General features: G+C 35.4%; 1 long non-coding RNA gene across 1 annotated transcript in view; it reads left to right on the top strand.

Annotated features, from left to right (window-relative positions):
* Positions 1 to 15,040, top strand: part of LOC122716744 — a 98,593-nt gene extending 83,553 nt beyond the window's left edge. The window contains exon 3 of the long non-coding RNA XR_006347086.1: positions 14,689 to 15,040. This is a non-coding gene — a long non-coding RNA (uncharacterized LOC122716744). The remainder of the gene's footprint in view (positions 1 to 14,688) is intronic.
* The last annotated feature ends 8,524 nt before the right edge of the window (positions 15,041 to 23,564 follow it).

The following is a 23,564-nucleotide window of genomic DNA, read 5'->3' as shown; positions in this document are numbered from 1 at the left end:
TCTACGTAGCCTTGATGAGGTAAAATTAATTTTATCACTCGATAATATTCTGTCGTGTATAAATATAATTATTAATTATTTATTATTACTCGAATAAATTTTTGCACGTTCTCGGTAAAGAAAAATAGAAATTCACGATTTCGTGGGAGCCTTTTTTTCAAGGAGAAGGGCAAGGAGAAATTGTTTAGAATCGCGAACGAATTGGTGATAAAATTTATCGAAGAAAGAAGTAGGAGGCGTGCGTTTAGCGTGGAATTCGACTCCCGGTGTCTGCCAATTTTTTTTATTTTCCACAATTTTCCCTGCCAACGTTTTATTCGGATTCGCCGCGATCAATCTCCAGGCGCGCCAGAATTTTCGATTTCACGTTCGAAAATTGCAGCCATTCATTTCGCGATACGCGTCGACGCTAATAAACGAAAACGTTGGGAAAAAATTTGGGGTCGAACAATAGCCGGGAAATGAGGGGATGCGGATTGGATGCGTTCGACGTACGTAAATCATCGCTACACGAATATTCGATTCATTTGTACAGTTGCTTTCGGTTTAACTGCCCGCTAGCGCGACATTTTATAAATAAATTGTTGAAAGTTAGAAAAATCGTTTATATACTTCTTAATTTAAGTACAAAATTGATTACGACAGCGTTCGATTTGGATCTGTTTAACCGCGAGTATCACAATTATACACAAATTATATTAAAGAATATTCCATTCGTGCAAAGTTACAGAAAAATTTCGATTTTTCGTGTAAAAAGTACAGAGAAAAACGATCAAAACATTCGGGAAATAGAGGAAACTGTACGCTTGAAGTCGCTTTTTGATTTATCTCGATATCTAATCGATTGTCGAGATGTAGACTCAAAGTATTCGTAGCACAGAGATTATGAATGGGCTCGCGATCTACATTTTTTCCCGGAAATGCATACCATGTTTTTCTAGGAAACATGCTTGTCTGGAGTTTAGGGTAGGTCAGTGAGACAAGGTAGAAACGAGAGATCCGAGTAACCAACAAAGACGAAAATAAACGATTAAAAATTACCTTTTCCTTTACACGACGATATCTCGAGAACCGGAAGTCGTATCGAGATAATTCGAAAAGCGTCTTAAAAAGAAAAGTTTCGTGCTTTTAATGCTTTTCATTTATTGATTAAAAATCATTATCTTCGGATTTATAGCGGTTTAAATTTTTCCCAATTTTAATAAGATTTTTAATCGAGTACAATGATTTTATTAATCCTAATAAAAATAGTTTATTAAAATATAATGTATCATTGAAAATATGTATTTGCATGAAAATTTATTAGTCTAGGGATGAAATTTCACAAACGAAAATTTAGAACTTTTAACTTTTAACTTGAAAGTGACGAAGCAACGAATTCCGTAGTTTTACTAGCTATTTTTCTTTTTTGAATTCGTTAGCAACATTCCCTGAAAAACTTGCGATCCACGAGAGCCACAGAGATTCCACAATCTATAAATATATATTCTCGTTACAGCCACTTTTATCGACAATTCTAATAATGCAATTAAGTAACTCCTTCTTCATGTTTTAGATTTTTTTTTTTCTGTCGAACTTCTTTAGCTACGTATTGTTTAAGAAATATTCCCAAATTTGAAGATATTTTATCGTTATCCACAGTTTTACGTAAAAGGTACACGAGTCACAATGTGATTCTTCCTCGATATAATACCTTCCTTTCCTCTTTTCTTCAAAATCGATTCCTCAAAAAATCATCCCAATCATCCATGAGGCGTGTGTTTCCAATTAATTTTTCCTCAAAAACGTCACGCTCGGCTCATAAATTTATTCGCCTCGAAATTCACAAATTGTCGGCCAATGAACGTGCGTTCCAATTAACTTTGCTATCCTAATTACCAAAACTTTTCTCATTCATCCGTGTTCCCTGAACTGAATGGTTAAGTACCGGCAGGAAAACATCAATCACGTCCCTATCGTCGTCGTCCAAAAATTTTCGAGGCTAAGAGGTTTCCACGGTGGTTTCTGGGGCCGCGAATGATCCATGGATCGACAATAGCGAACACGTATTATTAGCGCGGCTTGGCCGCGCCAAATATAAATCGGAGACATGGCGGTGAAACGGAATTCCGGCTTTCGTAGCCACTCGCGAAAACACGGCCAGTGCCTCTTGGGCATTTCTCGTGGCACGTTCGTTCGCAAGGAAACGCGCTCTCTCTTTCTCTCTCTCTTGATCGCGTGGCGGGAGAACGATTCTCGAAAATGGCGGGAAAACTTGGTCCATTCGTGAAGATGTGAGGAATCCTAATACGGATTTTTACGCTCAGAGAAATGTGTGAGAATTTGTGAGATTGTTGTTTTATATATCGGTGAGTGGAGTAATAAGTGTAGAGTAATTAAAACTGTGGATTTTTCAAGCGTTTCTTCAATTGATCGACGATATTTGGATAAATTGTGAGTTGATTGTTTAATTATTTTGACTGATTCTCTTTTTCTTTTTGATAATACGATTTTTAATTTACGATACCTTCGAATGGGTTTGATTGTAAATTGGATTCAAATAATTTTACTCGATCGAATTTCATGATGGACAAATGGTGAACAGAAAATTATATTAAATATTCGCGGATTGTTTGCAAGAAAATTATTTATATCAAGTGAACTGAGAAATCTGCATCGAGGCATTATTAGATAGAGGCACGATGTAATCTCGTTCTAGAATTTCAAGACTCTTTACATTTTAATGAGAATTGAGGATACCCTTCAAGAAAGACGATGTATTCGGGAAATGCGAGCGATTCACGTAAAATCGTCTATTTCAAGAATCAGGGAATGCACTTTACGTCTTCGATTCACATGTATTGCCCGACAAATTCTTCTCGTGCTTTCTTTATCCTCCGCTTCGATGTATTAAACCAATACGATTTTTGGATCGACGGATGAACGCAATGCTTTCCAACTTGTTGTGCACAATTTTCTATAAATAAATACTCCCTGTAAGAAAATCTTCATCAATGATCAAACGTGATCAATGATTGACGTTAAACAATGATCAACAACCGCGAAGATAAAAATGAAAAATGGGAATAACGTGTCTTTCCATTCCCTTATTTTTTCCAAACATCCAAAATTCATCCCCTGATCAGATACCCGCAACTTCGCCTTCCAAAGTGCTAATAACACTGTCGCCACCAATCCATGCATATCGATGCGGGATCGATAAATATTTATATATTCGTGGCACGCGAAATATCGATACACGTTCGACGATTTAATCCATCCCACTACCAAGAATATCCCTCCAATCAACTCCACTCTCAATTCTCCCCTTCCTCCTTCCCTTTTACTCTTTTTCGAAACGGTTTCCGCTCTCTTCTTCTTCTTTCATTTTTTCATTCGTCCATCCCGACGAAAATTCCTCCAATTCTCCGTTTCATCGAGATCTGCTCGTTTCATCGATCGGCAATTTGCTCCTCCTCTCCTATTCCACCGATCATAGGTCACGATTCCACGAAGTTAGTTAGGGGTTGCGACTTAATCGACTCCTTCGCGTTGATTGAACAACAGCCCGACAAGAGACGGAACAGAACGACTTTCGACCAGTCTCTTAACGACCGTTTGTATCGTTTAATGAAGGCCGGTGTCCAAGATGCATCCCCAAGAGTGACGAGATAAATCCAGAAGATGTGTATAGAAACGTCTCGTCTTAACGAAGATGCATATATACTGGTCCCAATGCTACGAAGAATAGCTGCGAGATATCTATTCGATTGGAAGTGAAGTTGTCGAGAATTATATTGGGAGCCTGGCTTGCGAGGGGATGGAAAGGGGGAGGATAATTAAGGAAGGAAAGAATAAGAATAAAAACAATGGGAGATTTCGAAAGGGAGGGAGAAAAATGTCTCGTCACGTTTCGTTTCTTTTTTTCCTCCGGCTGAAACGGGGTCGAAAGACTTTCAAGATTTTCGTTCCAAGGAAAAAGAAGAAGAAGAAGAAGATGGTTGTGGAGAACCAAAGAGAAGGGATAGCAAAGTGCGAAGGAAGGAAAAAGAAGGGAAGGAGAGTTGACAGCGAGGAGAGGTTGGAATTCGGAAGTAGGGAGGCGAAATAGTTTGCATTGATGGAGACGTAGACAAGGGTAAATGCCCCTGGAGCGAGGAGAGCACGGTTAGAAACAGTTGTCACTTCGTGATTAGGAGTTCAATAACCCAGAAGTGCAATTATCACGGAACACGCTTTCGTTTGTATGCGGATACACGTAGTATCTCGGTGTGTACGTTTACGTGTACACACAAAGGTATAGGAATAAAAGAGAGAGAGAGAGAGAGAGGAGGGAATGGGGAGAAGTTGAATGCAATTCTCAGACGGTTCTCGATATTCGTGAAGCCTTGCGCGCATACTTGGGCGCATTGGCTGGGGGCAAGTGGGGCCGATAGTCGTGGAAAGATGACCGTCGTGTCGAGAACATGGATTCCGGCGAGTAACTTGTCGTATCTTGGCTCCTCCTTTCCCTATTATACTCGAAACGGGCCGAACCCGTTTGGCCAAGTGTGCTTGCATCCGCCGTCTATTGGCCGAGTTGCTAGGAACTTTGAAACCGGCCAAGGATAAGACCGATAATTGGCTCGAGATGGATTCCGATTTCGCAGATCTGCGATCGTGACCTGTTTCTTAACTAACTCGAAAACGGGAGAAGAGGAGTTTCCCTCGATGAGATGGAATTTTTCGGGATCAGGGGTAAGGAAGTGAAATTGGGGAAGAGGTATTGATGATTCTTTTATTCTCGAATTTTGGAAATTTGGAGGAGATCATACGATCGTCTCTGTTCGAAAATAAGTTTCACGCGTGAATGGCGCGAGATTAAATCTCCAAAGAAGATTTTTCAAACGTAACGAATGACGGAAAGAGAGAGGGGTTCTTGATCCAACTTGGCACGGGAATTTAGGCGTCTCGAAGCAATATCCGCCTTTGAGGTCTCGATATTAGTCCTCAATGGAACAGGCATCCTGTTGTACTTCCGTAAAAACAGGATCCAATTTCAATTGGATATCCCGGTTAGATTTTATAGGGCGCGTGCCTATACGAGAGATGGAGAGGAGAGGAAACGGAACTGGCGGAAAGCGGCAAGTTTCCGTCAGGTTTCTTATTGTGGATCCGGTCCCTTTGTCGGCGAATCGAGAATTCTGACGTTGTTCGAGACGAGGGAAAATCGATTGCGAAATTTTCGATGAAGAAAGAATCCTCTTCGCTTGGATCACTGCGCAACTTGGTTCATTTCGAGAAGAATGATTTATTAGCATCCGGTGTGTGGAGTGTCGAACTTGTTCCTTTGCTACTTTTCTCTCTCTTTCTTTCTCTTTTTTTTTTTTTTTTTTTTTTTTCGTTGCAACGAAATTGTCCGTGGAAACAGTTTGGCAAACAGACTCTTGAAAGATTGATGAAAGTACCGTGGAAGAGAAACAATTTTTCAGGGGCACGGTATCAGTGAATTGAAAGTTGGATATCTTGTTAAACTTTTCATGTTACGTTTCTGCGAGGAGGGGACAATCATTCGAGATTGTCTATTTCGTTTTAACTTTTTGTCGTAAATGTTCGTGCAGAGATTAGACGAAGTAATGGGACCAAGTTTCAATGTTATTTCTTCGCTCTTGTCCACGCTTGCAATTCTGTTTGGGAACGAATTGATGCGCGATAAAGATTAAAGTTAAATTCGATCGGATAGCGATGCGTGTTGTTTGCCTTTGAACGTGTCATTATCGTCCCTCCAACGATTCGAGATCATAAATTCAAACTTTAAGATCGTCGCCTGAAGAACATCGGTTGATTCCGATTTTTAACGTCCATTATCGTTGCGATAAAAAGAGACGTAAAATTCTTAAGATCACGCTCTATTTAATAAACTCTTCCAAGATTCAAACTTACGCGGATTGTTTCGAGGATTTAAAAAATTGGATTCGTGTTCAATTTAAACTTTAATCCCTGATTCGATTTAAATCGAAATTACCCCCCCCTTTTTTTTTTTAAAAATAAATCAAGAATTCTCGTTCTCGAATGGAATGATTTATCAGGAACGATCTTATTCGAAGTTGGTCCGCGCAATATATTTTAAAGTCAAGAGGACGACGAGATCTTCTTCCGGAAATCTTTTTAAAAGCGAAATTTATCGGTGTCTCTTGACAAGATAACAAGATAGGCGTGTCCAATTCGTTCAATCTTCGTTCCACCACGATTATTCGTTTCTTTATATTGTCTAATTCCACTGATACAAAGTGGGAAAAGAAATTGAAACAACCGCGGTAAGTTTCTTAACACTTAAATCTCGATTGCGAAAGAGTCAATTGGCGGACGATTCGAATTGGCGTGGAAATCGAATATCCAGGTTATCGTGATTGATTACGGATCACTGCCTCGACCTTTTTCCACCCTGTGTGTATTTTCCCTCCTTCCCTCCGCCATGCCTATCCTTCCACCATCTATCCTCCCTTGGTATTTCGACCCTCCACCATTCCGCCATTCCGCCATTTATTTTCGTTATTTCCATTGAAAGGGAATACAATTTGAAAGCTCGCCAATTTGAATATTTTATTACGCGATGAGATGTCTTATTTCTCCTTCCACCTTCTTCTTCGTGCGCGGGAAAATAGATAAGATTTAATCGTCTTTCACGTTAATGGGACGAAGATGATTCTGTAAACAAAAGATATCTAAGAATAACTTGTTCTCTTGATTGATTTGTTATACTTTGATTTTGATTTTCTCAATATTATTATTATTGTAGTAGAACTATCTTCTATTTTTCTTTTGTAGAAAATATACCTTGTCAATACTATTTAACTTTTATCTAAAACATTTTTTACATTAACATTTTATCGAGAAAATCAAAATCAATTGAGACATAAACCTCTGTACATAAACCTGTAATGTACTCGTTAAAAGAGAAGAATAATTATTCTTATAAATATTATAATTTCGATTATTTCTAAAAAATTCTTTCTTTCACGATTAAAAAAATAAATTATCCCTTAATGGACATGGTTCTCTTTTAACGTGACGTGTTCACCATTTATTATTATTAACTATTATCAAAGTATCAACAAGTATCTAATAAATTGAAACGAAAAGGAAAAGAAAATCGAGATATTCGTTCTATCGTATTTCCAATCAAAATATACCATAATTTTCACATGATAATAAACCCGGCTGATGCAATGATGCAACGATCCGTCAAATCTGTTCATAGTTCGGATCCCCGATCTTACTCGCGAAACAAGGAAACGTTTCTTCCCAAAGAGGATTATGTCGGAGCAAGGGTTGCTCGCAAAACAAGGCGGTGGCAAGCCGCCCCGTACACTTCGACTGATTTGCACTCGTGTTTGAAAAGCGTGTTTAGCGCGTTGAAGGGATCTTTTCTACCTGAAAGGAGGAAAAGGGGGAGAGATAGAGAGATAGAGAGAGAGAGAGAGAGAGAGAGAAAGGACTTTGATGACGGCGTCTGACGTTCAAATTGACATAATCCTAGCTCTTCTGGCGCTAGAGAGGATCCTTCCAGCCTTTTTTTTCTTCTCCTTCTTTTTTGTCCGTCCCAGCCAACCCTCGCCCACTCGAGATTTTTTAATTCCTTGGATTGCCACGCGACACGTCTCCACCATTGATTCTCCCTTGACGTTTGACGAGCAGAGCGAGGATTAGCTTCTCTGAAATTTAATCCACTCTCCAACCTTTTTGCCGGGATTACCGCCATTTTGGGCACATCTGTCGCTAAAAAACAAATCTCCGATTGTTAAAAGTTTCACGGTATTACCTTCGCGGTAATAGAGATTCGTGGTACATCTTTGATTCCACTTCTTTGTGACTACTTTGTGGATTCTATGGAATTCGTATGATATTTAAAAAAAAAGAAAAGAAAAAAGATATACAAAATATTCGAAGTGTTACGATATTTGAACAAGGTTTTATTTATTTATTTTAATCGTGTTTCATAAAAATTTTATATTGCATATATTGTGAAAACATTGGACTAATTATACAGTGTTGTTATATTTTTATGTAGAAGGAGAGTGAAATGATTTATCGATTGCTTTTTTGCAAGTTCTTCTTCATTAAAATCGAAATTTCGACTTCATCTGCTTCTAATATGCTTCAAAGGGAATTTTCGAACTCGTCGGTGTTTACTTTGCATCAACCTGAGCGAAGGCTAAATTTTTAAGATGTAGTATTACGTTGAACACTAAGTTTATAAATCGTGTTATATTATTTACCGGGAAACTAAAATAAGAGATTTAAAGATCCTTTCCAATCTCGTGGATCAATAAGACATTTACATGCATCTCTCAATCTTCGTCGCGTTTAACCTACTAAACATCTGCATCACGTGAAACGGCAGTTATTCGTCTCTTTTAACCTATTTTTGGTCACGAATTTCATTTCATTTTAAAATGCATATTTTTAAAAGATAATAATTCAAGAGTAAATTATAAATCGATTTAAAAATAAATAATATAAATCTACATTTAATACTACTTTATCCTTTCATTTGGAAAACATATTTTTCCAAAGACGATTAAAATTCAAAATTCTAAAATTTACCAGTTTAAAAATATTAAATAGTGATAGAGTCGTTATTTAAATCCATTTTTTTGAAAAAAGAAAGTTACATTGTTAACCAATTAACCCAACAAACGACTCAAATCAATATAAAAAATAATAATGCATAAAATATGCATGGATTAATATTTCTATTGCAACGCATGAAAATACGAAATAATAAAATTCTCAATTCGTCAATTTAAAAAAACACCAGGAAACAAAAGAAAAGAGGGATTACGTATTTAATCATCGTTTGTCCAAAAATAACGGTAAAAATCGTCGTTCGAATTGGAACTCACTCACTTCCTTGAAAGAAAGAGGGATTAAGTTGCAACCAGTTGTTGAAAAGACGCTTTTAAAATAATCGCGGTCGACGCGTCGAAAGCAAGGCATCCTCAACGGATGTCCCAGGAGTGCTGTTCAATTCTTCCCCCTGGTGGCCGGAGGGATGGATATCATGCCTTTCCACCCTCCACCCGGAACTTGACGCCCGAGTCACGAAGCCATCTGTTACAGTTCGTCGAAGTTTCATCCGCGGAAGATCGTATTTATTCGCACCATGGACGACGTGGTGGAGGAGAGGGATCTCGTATTTTTCGAAGGATGAAGAGGTTCGAAGCTCCCTTTCAAGAAATCCTTGACCCTGGAACATCGTTCGATGGCTTGGATCATCCTGGGATAATTGAATAGGTGGAGGGAGGATGCTTGATGATTATTTTACGTTTAATGAGAAAATTAGCCGAGATTATGCGGGAAGCTACGTCGAGGGATTGGATGATGTTGAAGGGAAGGGAGAGATTTAAACGTGGAACGATATTTTTGTTGGGTTGATTATAACGTAGACAGTGGATTTGCGCAGTGGTGGATGTTGATAAAGATCGCGTTTGATAAACTGAAATTCCTCTAAATTAATTAACGAGTTTGTTAACAGAATGTGGTTACGGCATATCGATTATTGTTCGTAACTATTGGAGATTTTTATCTGGGAATTTGTTGCGGGGAATGTTATTAAATAAAATAGGTGCGTGGTAGTAAGTTGGATTTTATTATTTTTAAGAATTTTTTTCAATAAACTTCGCATAGAATTTTTTTATCAAGTTAAATTGAAATTTTCAAAGAGATATTTGTTTTGGAATTAGTGAAATGTGTAAGTAAAAATTTTATGAGGATATTAAATATTCTATATTCTTTAATTTTGTTTTTCTTTTTAAAATTTGTTTTTTTTTTTTTCTTAATTTTTATATATATAAATGAATCGATGCTTTTTTTTTTTTATTACATTTCTTCGATATCGTATGAAGATTAGTTTTTATTTTGAAGAAAAAGTTAAGCATCTATCAACTGTCGCAGAATGTTCACTGTAAAGTAATTTCATACTTTACTATGAACTGATTTATTTAAATTGTTTTTCCGCAACAGCGGAAAAAGTTTACTGTAGGAAACCAAAAGTTGAAATTGAACTTCTCCAACCCGCGATTAAAGGAATTCTTCCACGTGAAAGCGATTAATTTCATTCCCGTGCGGACACGCCATTTTAAATCACACGAGCCAATGCGTTTGATGTGATTTCCTCTCCTAGAAAAAATAGTAAATTATTTAAAATTTACGAGAGGATTAAATAAATCTTATTAAACGCTATGCTAATTTTTCAAATGATTATATCTTTCACCAATTATATCTGTTTATTATTATTATTTAAATTTTAAATACTCTAATCTTTGAAAAGGAATTACTTTGAATATCTTTATTTCGTCACTTCATACTTTTTTTCATTTAATAGTCGAATATTTCAAATATTCAATAGTTAAACTTCATTCGCGTGTAAATCAAAAAATATTAAAAATTATCAGAAATTTATTAAAGGTTTACATATTTATTTCATAAATTTTATTATATTGTATTGTATTTAATTTAAGAATTGTATTGTATGTAATTTAAGAATTTCGCAACTTTGTGCGCTAAAACTCAAAGATTGACATGACACGTTAATGCGAATGGGCTCTCCATTAATATTGCCACGTCGCGTCACGTCACGCCTTCCAGGTGGCCGAATGACCTGTCGTTGACAGCTTTTCTATCGTTAATGCTTACAAGATCGAAATTCACCTCTGTAAATTCACTCCTTGCCCGGAATTCATTCCGTTCGATTAATCTGCGATCTGATGAGGACTCGAAAGGCCATGTCGATTTTCGTCTCTTCAAAAGATTAATTTCTTTTTCTTTGAAAAGATACATTTTATCGTTTCTCCATTTTCATTTGAATCTTTTACGGAATTAATAATTTTTCTTCCCTGGAAAAGATAAATGAAATAAATATTATTTTTATTGGAAAGAAAATAATTTAAATTCTAAATAAATAATATTAATATATAGTAGTGATTTTTATGTTAATATTATTATTTTATTATTTAATTTTTAATTAATATTTGACACTTTTACTTTAATTTTAATTTTATATTCATAAATCACACGATAGATTTCATATTGATTTTTATAATGGTTGAAATAATGAGTTAATATTTCAATCTCTTTTTCTCTTTGATAAGTATCATGTTTTTCTTTCGATTGAAAAACGTTTCGTAAAAATTTTTACGTGTTTTTTTTTTTTTTTTTTTTTTTTTAACGAGAATTTTGGTTAATATGATTGAGAGAAGAGTGATATTATTTCCATTTTTCAAGTTTTTCAATCGGAACCGCACGTTTCTATTATGGAGGTATACATTTTTCATTTAAAATAAAATTTAATTTTATGGAATAATATTTGATAAAGTATTGGAAATAGCTCATACATGCCTGGAATTTAAAACACGAGGTATTTATCTCTTTCAAAATGTACGACTGATGTAATGTGATTATTATATTAAACGAATTTAATTAAATTAGTATTCGTATACAAGGCTATTAATATTCGTTTTATAATTCGATATATAAACCCTTAATCAACATTTTCGTATATAATAAATTTTTGTATTTATTATGACATTTCAGAATCGAAATGTGTCTTATGAAATGTATATTAACATCCTCTATAAAAAAAAACATATAGTTTTTTTAGCATTATTTATACTGGTTTCGTGCACGAATTTGTCGCCTCCGTGAATAATAATAAAAATAAAACGCGTCAGTCTGTTTTCGCATGACGAAAGTTTGTTTTTCACGTGGTTGAAATGAAAAATAATATCAAAGAAAATTATTACACGTTCTGACAGAATTTGTATATTTTTTTATGCCAGTTACATTATATTATAACGTTAAAAATTGATAAACATTATACTTATAAATATTAATCCTTAGAATAATTTTTAATTTCGTTCAAAGTAATAAACAAGAGAAGACATTTGTATAAAAATTATCATTATATTGTTAGGCAAACAAAGGGGATCGTTTTGAATACGATCCAACTTGCCACTTGTTTCCTTCAAGTTTCATCCTGTCACGTCAGTATTCGCCAAATATTCAGGAAGAAAATACACTATAGAGTCACCAAAGTTCAGAATAAAAGACAGGAGGGTTGTTTTCTTCGTCGAAGATTGACTTAGCATTCTAGTGTAAATATTTACACAATTTATATCGAGGGTAGGATGCGGAAAATCTTTATTATTTCAAAGATAAAATGAAAAAAATGATTGATCATTTATCGTTATCGTTTTTTTTTTCTCTTCTTCCCTTTGTTTCACGTTCCAGGAATTGTTTATATATTCCTTAAGAAATCGAGAGATTAAAAAGAATAAAATATCTATCGAAAGTGTTGGTATCGATCATTGAAGTTGCCATAATATTTTTTTATCCATGGTAAAAATTGAAACATCGAGATACAATAAATAATACAGAAAATGTACGCAGTTTGATCAGAGTTTCAAAAATGGTGGAGATTTCAGTACTGAAAATCTTTGAATAATATTTTATCTTTACTTTCAAAAACGTAAAAATAAAACCAGAACCAATCAGAATATGATGCATCGCGTTGCAAAACCATCTCGATCTTTCGAAGAGCAACGTCACTGTTCGCAATTTAAATTAATACAATTCCAGATTTCCAGATTCCAGTGCGCATTATATCAACTTTACGTTCGATAGAGGATAATGCTTGCCATTTTAATATGTTTAATGCACTGTAATCCTCGATAACTTTTAATCTCATTAGAGAGCGAGAGCCTCATCTCCGTCATATTAATGTTTCGGGACGAGTAGTTCTCCCCGCGTCGAATTACTCGTGTTCTAAAAGCACGAGGGTTGGCCTCACTTTCTCGCGCCGCGGAGAAAATCTCGGTTCTTTGTTTCGCCCTTTTCTTTCGTGGTCCACCACCGCCGCGATTTTATGACGTTGAATCGCGTAAATCTGAAGAGTCGAGGCAGAAATTAATGTCGTGTCGCATTGCGACCACGATTTCTCCCTTCTTACGCGCTTTTTCTTCTTTTTTAAAACGCTTTGTCGTTCGTCGCTTTTATTTTTTTATTTTTTTATTTTTTTTTTTCCCCTACTTTTTTCTTCACTTTCTTTTATCGTTCTTTTCCTCTGCGAGGAGTTATACTTTATTATACGGAGGAGAACGAAGTAGTAACGAAGGAAAGGGATTAATTGTGACTTATTGTAGTTTATTTTATGGAATTGATTGGTGGAATGTTTGCTCGAATTTATTGGTATTGAAAGTATGTTTTTTTCTCTCTTTCTCTTTCTTTTTACGATACGTTGTTATAAATTATTTGTAAAATTTCCAATTATCGTATCTTTATTTGGAAATTTAAATTTGTATATAGCAACGAAGACATTTTCTTTTTCTATTTAAAATTGTTCCTACATTTTATATCTTGTTATAAATCTCAAGTTTCTTTTAGAAAGTGAAGAAAAGAGTATGATAAATATAGTGCATTAATTTACTTGCGATCAGTTCAAATTATCCACGAAAATTCAATGGAGAACGTTTGAGCAGAAAAATTTAGCGGAAGTCACTGGAGCGGATTTCTTGTATCGACATTTCTATTATTTCGCTCGAAATCCTGGATATTCGTGGCGTTCCAGCAATGAAAATGGACGTGCGGAATTTTCGTAGAACGTAATCGACGACAAACCACGTCCCACGTCCCAGAAATCAACGTCTGTTCTACGTCATTTTCGGATATCATTCCTGATGCGTTTTCAAACGCATTCGTGAGGAACACGATGTATAATTCTGATCCAAAGTTTCTCCTTTGATGGTTCAAAATTTTGAGAATTTTTATGATTAAAAATAAAAGATTAACAATATAATAAATATTGAATCTTTTTTAAAGTTTGATTATCTATTGCATGTAAAAAATCTTTGATTTCTTGTTAAAAACGAGACGAACGTCTTTCACAATTATCTTCCACTTGTCTAAATTCATCCCGTCCCATAAAATTTTTCATTTTCCAATGATTAACAAAAACTTAATTCTGCTCTACAATCAGACATACTTACGCTTGTTCAAATTTGATTAAATACGCTTACAGAAAAATCAATAACGCGGAAATGAAATGCTTTCGCCGAGCATAATGAAACGCACGGCTGAAATTTACGTAGAATCAAATTACGGTATTCGAGCAACGCGTAGTCATACCGTGTCGTAATCCTATTATCCAAGTTCACCCATTAAATCCTTTGTCACCCGAAATATTCGAAAGAGGCGAAAAACAAGAGCGCATTAAGCGCGATCATAGCTGCATAACCAAGCTAAAAGATTTTAAGCGTTACTCTCGGATACGCTTTTCTTTCTCTCGTGCCAATGGCTGAAAACTATCATTAGAAATATATAATGTTCATTCACAGAATTTGCTCAAACAGCGTTATTATATCACGTTCCATTCGTAATTCATTTTTTTTTTTCAATTAATTATGCATCATGATAAATTGGAATATATATTATCCAGGAAAAATTTAAGCAAAAGTGTAATAAAATCTGTTGACTTACGTGTACTAGTAGATGTATTAAATTATGCATCATTCCATGTATTCTGTACAATATATTATATTTTATTAATTTTCTGCTCCCCGGTTAATTCGAATGATGCGGAATTAATTAATATTATATATAAATAAAATCAAAAGTTTAATGATTGCCAAAAAAAAAAAAAATGAAATACATATTATCCTCTTTTTTTTTCAGTGCACATCGTTCAGTGAATCGTTCTCACTTCCACAGCCGACGAATCGACGAGGAGGGTGGTGAAGAGGGAGGGGTGTTTGACGGGCGTTTTCAGAGGCAAAGGGATAGAAAGGAAAACGAATGGGGGAAATATTAACCCGGCAAAGACGAAAGTCTACTTGGCTGATTTGACATTTCCGTGTGCGCGGTCGCGTGTGTGCTCGCCGAGGTCCGTGTTTTCATCGCTTCGAAACGGAAGCTTCGGGAAGAAGAGAAATGGGAATATTGGGAAAATTGCTTTCGTCGGTGTCCCTGGTGTCCATCTGGTGTCTGCTGATCGTCGAGCCCGGCAAGGTTCAGAGGGAACAGGATCACCTGGGTAAGAAGTCATCTCTTTATTGTATCTTTGCCCCTCGTTTTCACGCGTCATACGATTTCGTTACCTCTTCGTTTCCGACGATTTGTTTGTTCGTTCATTTTTATACAGATATATCTATAATAGAGAATCGGAAATTAAATTATTAATTTGAAAGAAATCAATAATGTCTTTGGAAGATCTTCGTCGGAAGATAGATATTTATCACGATATGAAAATCGTGTTCTTTCCTTTATTAATTTTTCTTTAAATCATGCCCCACGAATCGTATATTTCATCTGTTGCAAACTCTCGATACTGATTTATGGATTCTACTCAACATTCTTTTAACGTACGTTACATATGACTGGGCAAATGTAAATTTCGTTCCTGATTTATCGTTCCGCAGCATTCGCTAGATTTATCACGTGCGTCTGTTCGCGCGGGAAAAGAAAAATGAAAAAAAGCATACTTTTCATGAAAATGATGCTTCTATTTTTCACCCCCATCCGTGGCGCCCCTCATTAACGAATACTCGGATACAATTTTCACTCGCGAGTAAATTGATGAAAGAACCGAACTGAATGGTGTTTGTCACGTGTCTCGAATGTTCGATGAAAAATATAAAAAAAAAAGAAATAAAAAAAAAAAAAAAAAGGTAAAAAACTAACGAGACACGGAACAAAGAACGCATTTGCGATTTAAATGCGAGGATCTCGTTTCTCGTCGCGATTCATCGACGCGCTAATACGTCTGGTTAATCGTTGATTGGAGCGTGGCGCAATTATATCAATGGACAATTTATGCACCCGTGTATTCAACCAGATATGTTTTTCTTCCTGTATATATATATTCGTTCGAGGATTATTGTCCTGCGATTCGTTTTCGAAGTTTGTTCGCAATTTTTAATCGCGGATTTCTCTCGCGTTTTTGTCCTCTCGTGCAGATTTGGAGATTTTGTTTTTTTCTTTTTTCTGTTTTCTTTTTTTGTTTCTTCAATACACAATTTTTAGTGCACGGTTTTTACGCTGGGTGAATTGTTCTGATTTGTGGAGGAAATTGGTTGGAAATAAAATTTGGAATCAATATTCGAAAATGTTTGAAGTTTTTAATGTCGGAGTCGTCGATCTGGAAAAATAAAAATATATAATTATATATATAAGAAATATTAATCAGAATTAAGTGTCAGAATCTGTGTTATTTAAGAAAATTTATCAAAAAATTCTGATTTTATTCGTGTGTGTAGCATAACGGATCGTACATGGAATAATCTTTTCGTTCACTTTTGAGAACAATTTCATATTTTTCATAGCGGATGATAGAGCATTAAAAATCAAACATTTTATAATTTAAAATGTTTTTATAAATAAAGTGATGTTTCGTGTTAACAAAAATTACCGCGTATTCATTATGCTCCACATATTCACAAAAATGAAAGATATTTTAAAAATAAAGTTAAATCTTTATAATACCTACAAATATTTCTGTGGTTGATTGCGTGAACGAATTTTTCCGTATTTCATATCGTCATTAAACGAAGGATATCAAATATCAAGAAGATTAAATCAAAAATATCGTAAAAATATGAAAATAATAAATATTCATAGAGAGAAGAATAATTGAAAGAAGTCATGGATCAAGATTATGAACTTTTCAGTTAACTTTCCTTTGGAACTGTTACGGAATCTCATTCTCCCCAGCTACCCTTCTTCTTTTATTTTTTTCGCGGTGACATTAATATAGCGCTGCCACGGCATGCAGCTGTCCTTTGTTGGTGTTTCGTGGCGAAGTTATTTCTCGCCTTTCGGCATTTCACCGTGCATCCTCTATTTCTACCAGCTATTCTTGAACCAGCTTCCCTTGAATCGTTTAACCCGTTCCTCGTTTGCCGTGAGCCTCGTTTTTCGCCATCACACCTGTGACCCTTGAGAAAATTTGATTTTCCTCCCCATGCTTAAAATTGGATAAGAATCGTTCCTCCACTTTTCAAACTTGTCGCGATTTTCCATAGAATTCTATAAAAATTTATTCTATAATTTCGTGTTCTATAAAAAAAAAAAGAAGAAAAGAACTTGTCATCCTCGTGATTAAAATTGGACAATATAATCCAATTTCTTTCAAACGAATTTTATCTGCGTAGAATAGAAAGTTAATACTGTATGGAAATTTAATAGGATAATATTTACACATAATATTTACATTATTATCGCACGTCGCGGTACGTCGAAATATTTGCGACAAACGCAATAAGAAATTGTTTATAATTCTTACTTCGCTCGCACATTCGCTCCTCGAAACAAATATTTCCAGTTCTTGCGAGCTCAGTTAAAAGTTTACGGCGTAGAAGCGCGGATGTTTCTATAAGAAATATCGTTGCAAAAGTGCGCACTCTAAACAATGATTTATCATGTGGATCGCGAGAAGTGGCCGGTTTTTATACGTTTATACGTCGAGAATTATTGTACGTATATAAAGAATTTTTCTATTTTTTTCTTCGTTATTATAAATAGATTAGATTCTATAGTCTGTTTTTACCTCGTTCGTTCGTGTTCTTTTCTTTAATTAAAGCTTGGCGATGTGCGTTGCGATAATAGAGGGATATCGGGTTGAAAATAGTTGGTCTTGGGGATAAATCGATATTTGCTATTTATACGATTAGAGTGCAAAGGATTTGTAAATTTAGATTTACATCTTCGGATGGATTAAAATAGACGAGGTTGGTTGGTTGTGTTGTGATATATCTAATTTAGTAGCTCAGTTTCACTTGTGAACAGTGTAAAATATGGATACAAAAGAATATAGATATATTCTGTAAAGATAATATAAATATTCGTAATTTAAAGCATCGTAATATCGTTATTTCTAAAAATTTTAACAATCAATTACAATAAATCTTCTTCTTTGCAACGCTTACATTATCACAGAGGAGAAAAATATTATCAATATTAATTCACAAGTCAAAGGGAGCATAATTTTCCATTTAATCATCGCTAATTTAATTTTTGCAGATTCATTTTCTCGAATTTTCATCGAGCAAATCCCAACCTTCGGCTTCGACGAATCTCCATCACAAGTTGAAATTCGTCCAAGAATTTCACGGCCAAGGATCGATTCGAAACAAATCATTCCTGTAGTCGAATCGGGCAAAAGCATAAACTTCATTAGACGTAGAGCATAAATCCACGATTACCCTTGTCCAATAACTTCGCAAATATGGAATACGGTATCTTCACATCGATCTCTCATCGATTTCGTACAACTTTTGAAATCCACGAAGGGTATCGAGAAGAAAAGTCACAGAGGAGCTCTTTTGATGGGGAGAAGAATGATTAACAATCGAATGGGGCATAGTCGATCCTTACAAGGTTTACAAGCCTCCATTTCCAGTCGGCCATCATCTCAGAAATCGCGGATTGCTTTGATATCGCGTCCATCTGAAATACACAAAAACGATTGCTCTCGATAAGCCATTTCAAAGATCCGCCGATTTTTATTTTTATATGATTGTGATCGATAATAATTCGTGTTTTATTTACGACGTTGGTCAGTATTTGCTTCAAACGTAGTTTTGTTTCGATGGGGTAGTTTAACATTTGGTTTAATACGGGGAAAGAGGATTATTGAGGGGGGAAAATTTTTAGCTGGATGATTGGATGAGATTTTCAAGTAGATTTTCAATTTCTTCTTTTTTTTTTCTTTATATAATGCATTATGCAAATTTAAAATATACTTAATTAATAAGTACTTAGTTAATAAGAAAGAAAAAAAAAGAAAGGAAAATCCATCTTATCACGGAAGAATCATCATAGATACCAACCATAATAATTCCACAGCCAGATCAATCCCATAGGTAGCCCCTTGCACGCCCGATGAAAGCATCCTAGGATCGATCGAGTATCTCCATAAAGGGGTTCGACCTCTATCTCCACGATGAAAAGTAAGGAAGAGAGGGTGGATGGATGCTTTTTGTCCTTGCCGAAACCCACCCCCGTCCCTGTGTTCCTTACGCGTGTAACCACCGGCGGGGTTCGAGACTTCATTTCCGGGTACCTGGCCCACTAGGAATTACTTACCCGTAGGATCTAATAACTTTTATCGGTTTTCATGGAGGTAGGGTAGGGGCGAGGGATCGAAGAGAATAGGCGGGTGGAGATGGATGCGGGATAATGGAGACGGATGGACGCGCGGAGAGGGATTAGATCGGGGGCGAGATGGAGGAAGAGGGGCCGTGAAATAGGATTTAAGGCGGCGCGGTGGAAAATGTTGAAATTTTAACGTGAAATTTCTAAAGGATGATGGAGTTGATTGATGCTTAATAACGGAGAAAATCCTTAAATTCTTGATCGTTTGGGGGTGAGAGAAATGCTCGAGATAATTGCAGTCTCCTTTCCTGGATCTATATCATAGAAATTTCAGAATTTTTATTTTTTGATCCTTACAAATATAATATTACTGCGTGAAAAGATATGAATCGAGTTAAGTTAAATTAATCGTGTATAAAATAGCCTCCATTGTCTAAATTTCTTTTCGAATGTACGTGAAGATCAAGTAGATAGATGCAAAGAGATTAATTTGTTTCTTAACTTTCGTTCGAATAAAAATCAAAAGAAAAAGAAAAGGAAGTAGCAAACTGTCCGATAAGAAACCAAAAAAACGAGATCAGAAATCGTAACAGGAACTCGTACCGGGGTCAAACTAGATTCATAAACGAAGCGTGACACCGAATGAAAAACCGTTTCGAAACTCGGGGCCGATATCGAGCCGAAAAAAAGTTTAAAAAAAAGAAACGAATAAAAAAATGGAAACGAGCAAGCGTAGTGAAACGATGAAAGGGCGAGGGGTGGAAAGTAGACGAGGAAGAAACACGGACGGAAGTAGGAAACGATCGGTCGTAAATACCTATTGGAGTATCGGCACGGTCGCATCCATCGATCGTGGCCGTGGTGTATCGATAATCGAAGGCGAAAGCCGTACGATGACAAATGCCTTTATCATACATGGGGGTTGGCCGGCTGCTGACACCGCCACCGTAAATAATTCGCGACCACCGCTCCGGATCGCGCCTTGTCATGCAGATGTCGTTTCTATTGCGTTTCGCCCACGTCAAGGAAATTTCTCTACTCGATATAACGGTCTGCTGAGCCGAAATCGATCGAATTAGTTGATGGACCCGATTATGGGTTGCCACCCGTCTTTCTTCCTGCCCTGTTCATGCCCAGGATGGACGGCGAATGATTCAATGATGGTTGACAGGATGCGACATGTAACAAAAGTCGTATGGTTATTCGAATAATTTTGGGGATGCGAAATATCGTTTAACGCGAAGAAACTTTTCGATGGAATTATATGAAATGTTATTAATATTATTGGATATATATTTCTTATTATTCTCAATGATATTTATAGCTTCTTTCTCGCTATAAACTTTACGAAACTCCTCAAAATAAAATGTTCCATCCTTTTATGAAAAGAAATTATTCCACTATTTCTTGCTTGTTTCCAATTTTCAATCGGAATAATTTTCATTTGTTAATCATTTTTCGATAAGTCAGAAATTTTGTTAGTAAAGAACCATCGGTTTCGACATGTCTGTGAATCTTTCCGTATATCTTGCGGTAACGTTTCGCCACAAATCAATCGTTCCGTTGTAAAAGGAACGCTTTGTAACCATTGCGCAATATCTTCGCGTTGATTCCACTGAAATTTCATAGAAAAATAAAATACAAGTCAATCTCTATTCGAAGCTAGTTGCGTCGCGCAAATTCCATTTCTGTCACATTTCACATACAAAACGGAAAATCGATAAAGAAAATCGTGTCGCGAAATGGAAGTCTCTATCGGACTTTAGTATGCGGTCTTGAAGAAACTTCGATATCGCAATTTTTTTTCCAACTTCGAGTCGCTTTGAATTTATCGCGAAAAACGTTTATGCTTATCTTTCATTCATTCTCATTTTATTGCTTATTTGTCGAAATTCCAAAAATCGAAACGACTTCTTTCAATTATTCACAATTAATTACGTTGTAAAAAAAAAAAAAAACAAGTTTACGTTTACTTTATCTTTATATTATTTTTTTCTCTTCTGGTTTTTGTACAAAATATTCATCAAAAACAAGATACAGAATGCACTCACAATGGAAAGTACAAATAATACAGATTAAAGTTTTGTTTTATACTATACATATTCATATAAATCCGTTTTCCAATAATCGATTGTTGTATTTGAACCAACAAACCTTTCTTGCTCTTTATTTGAAATTATTGGATCGGTCCATAATTTTGATTGTGTTAAACGAAAAGAAAAGACAATCGTGTATATATAATTTAACAAATTTTCGTGAATTATACACAATTGTACACAATCGATAATACCGAAAAGTACCGAAAATATATTATAACTTGAAATATAATTAATTTCGAAAATTAATTTCTCACAATTTATGATGTAATGATGAATTCGAATCACATATATCTATTTTACATACAATAGAAATGATCTTGATGCTATCACTGATCTAATAATCAAATGTAAAGGCTTCTGTATCAACTCGAAGTGATGGGTTTAAGTCAATATCTTAACTCGTACAACTCTGAAAATAAAATGATTCAGCCTCGTGCGAGCTACTTAAACCCATCGCTTGAATCGAATTGTTTTCAACACGTAATTGATCTTGAAATAACCACGCAATTTTTAGAACGTAACACTATTCAATATCTAATAGCCTAAACACATCCATTCACTCTTCCTTTTCTTTCTTTTACAAACGCTTAAAATTATTATTCATCCCCATCCTTTGACCATTCCCTCCTCCCCTTTTACACAAGAACGAATAAACGAGCAAACCATCTCGAAGAACAATTATCCCCCAAAATGCCTGATTTCGAAACTAAAAAAGAACGAAAGGAACGAAAGGTGAGACGATTTGATCGCGAGGCGTAATCTTCCGTAATTAATCGGCGACTGGCGGTTGAACCGGCGGTTAAAAGGGAAAGGTGTTAGGTGCTCGTGTCTAAGAGTGCCTAAATCCGCTTAATTACCTGCCTCTCGTTTGATTCACGGCTGCTCCCCGTGTTTTCTTTGCAATCTACTGGAGAGGCATCGAGGAGAAAGCCATTTCGAAAGAGAATATTTCCTAAGACGTTTGGAAAAATTATAAATGCGACGATTTGTCTCGCTCTTGCACGTGGTCGATGTAAAAAACACGGTTAATGATCGTTTTTCGGTTCTTTTTGAGTGATAATAGGAATTTTGTTTCGATGGTATTTGGGAAAGTTGCTCGAAAGATAGATTAACCGGTTCTCGAGGTTTATGAAGTTTCCTTGATTTATTAATCTCTTGATGACACGAGATATATGAATATTCTTTCCACGTAAATGAAAAGATTTTGTGCTAAATTGAATAAGATCTTTTGTAACTATGACGTTTTAATGACAATTAAACTATGTTTTAATTCCGTGTTAATAAAACGTTCCTACTAATTTTTAATTTGAAAAATTGAATTGAATATTAATTAAAAAGTTGCCGTTCACGTTATACTCGTGTTATCGTGTTTTTCTTTCCTTCAAACAAGAAAAGAGAAACATCAACTTAATGATAGTTCGAGAGTGGTTCGAAACTAACAAAAGTTTCGCACTATCAACGTTTGACACACTTTGAAAGTTTAAAGGCGATTTTGTCACAGAGAAAACAACAGGAAACAATGACACAAGTTGAAAATGATTTCTCTTACGATTTTCCCTACAGAATTTTTCATGGAAATTCGACAAAGAGCTTCAAACTTGAGAATTATTTTGCTATTCCTCTCATTTCAATCGATGATCTTTTTCTAAACAAATTCAAGACAAACTCGAACAAATTAAAAAGAAATTTTATAATAGAAATTTCAATATCGATAAGAAACTTTTGCAAAATTGCAAAATTGAAATATCAGGCAAATTAAAACGTTATAATTAGATTGCATATATGCATTTATATTATTTATGAATTCGTAATTATCCACGCGAGAAGGATGCTTCCACGATAATATTCCCTTTGGTCAATTGTCAGTGTCCAGTTTCTGAAATTGCTTGGTCGTTACTTTCCACCAGTTTAGCTGTGCTCACGGCTACGCAGCAACTTCAGAACTGTGTCAAGCGTTAATAACCTCGCCGAATTTCCTTCCCTTCAAACTTGTCCCGAACAGGTCCTCGTTAATGCCGAAGTTTCCGTCGGCCAGATGGAAATATCGCTCCACATTTATGTTGTGTTTAGAAATTCGTCAATGTATAGACAGACACGGGTTGTATTCGAAATAAGCCACCTAATTTCCCTGTATTTTTCTCGGTGTAACGACTGAAAAAAAGAAAAAAAAAAAAAAAAAGAAAGAAAGAAAAAATGTTTGAACGTTCGTTCTATAAATGTAGGCCTCTCGTCGCTTTATTTTCGAATTGCATGTTTTTAAAATGCGATGTTCGAAATAGGTGATGTGGATGGATCTTTCAGCAACTGCAACATGATTTGGAAAAATTATTTTTATTAGAATTATAGATTTTATATATTTAC

The sequence above is a fragment of the Apis laboriosa genome, unplaced genomic scaffold (genome assembly GCF_014066325.1).
Source record: "Apis laboriosa isolate Shangri-la unplaced genomic scaffold, ASM1406632v1 scaffold118_cov155, whole genome shotgun sequence".
In the NCBI taxonomy this organism is placed as follows: Eukaryota; Metazoa; Arthropoda; class Insecta; order Hymenoptera; family Apidae; genus Apis; species Apis laboriosa.
The sequence above is the reverse complement of the archived record's forward strand: the minus strand, read 5'-3'. Positions and strand labels throughout refer to the sequence as shown.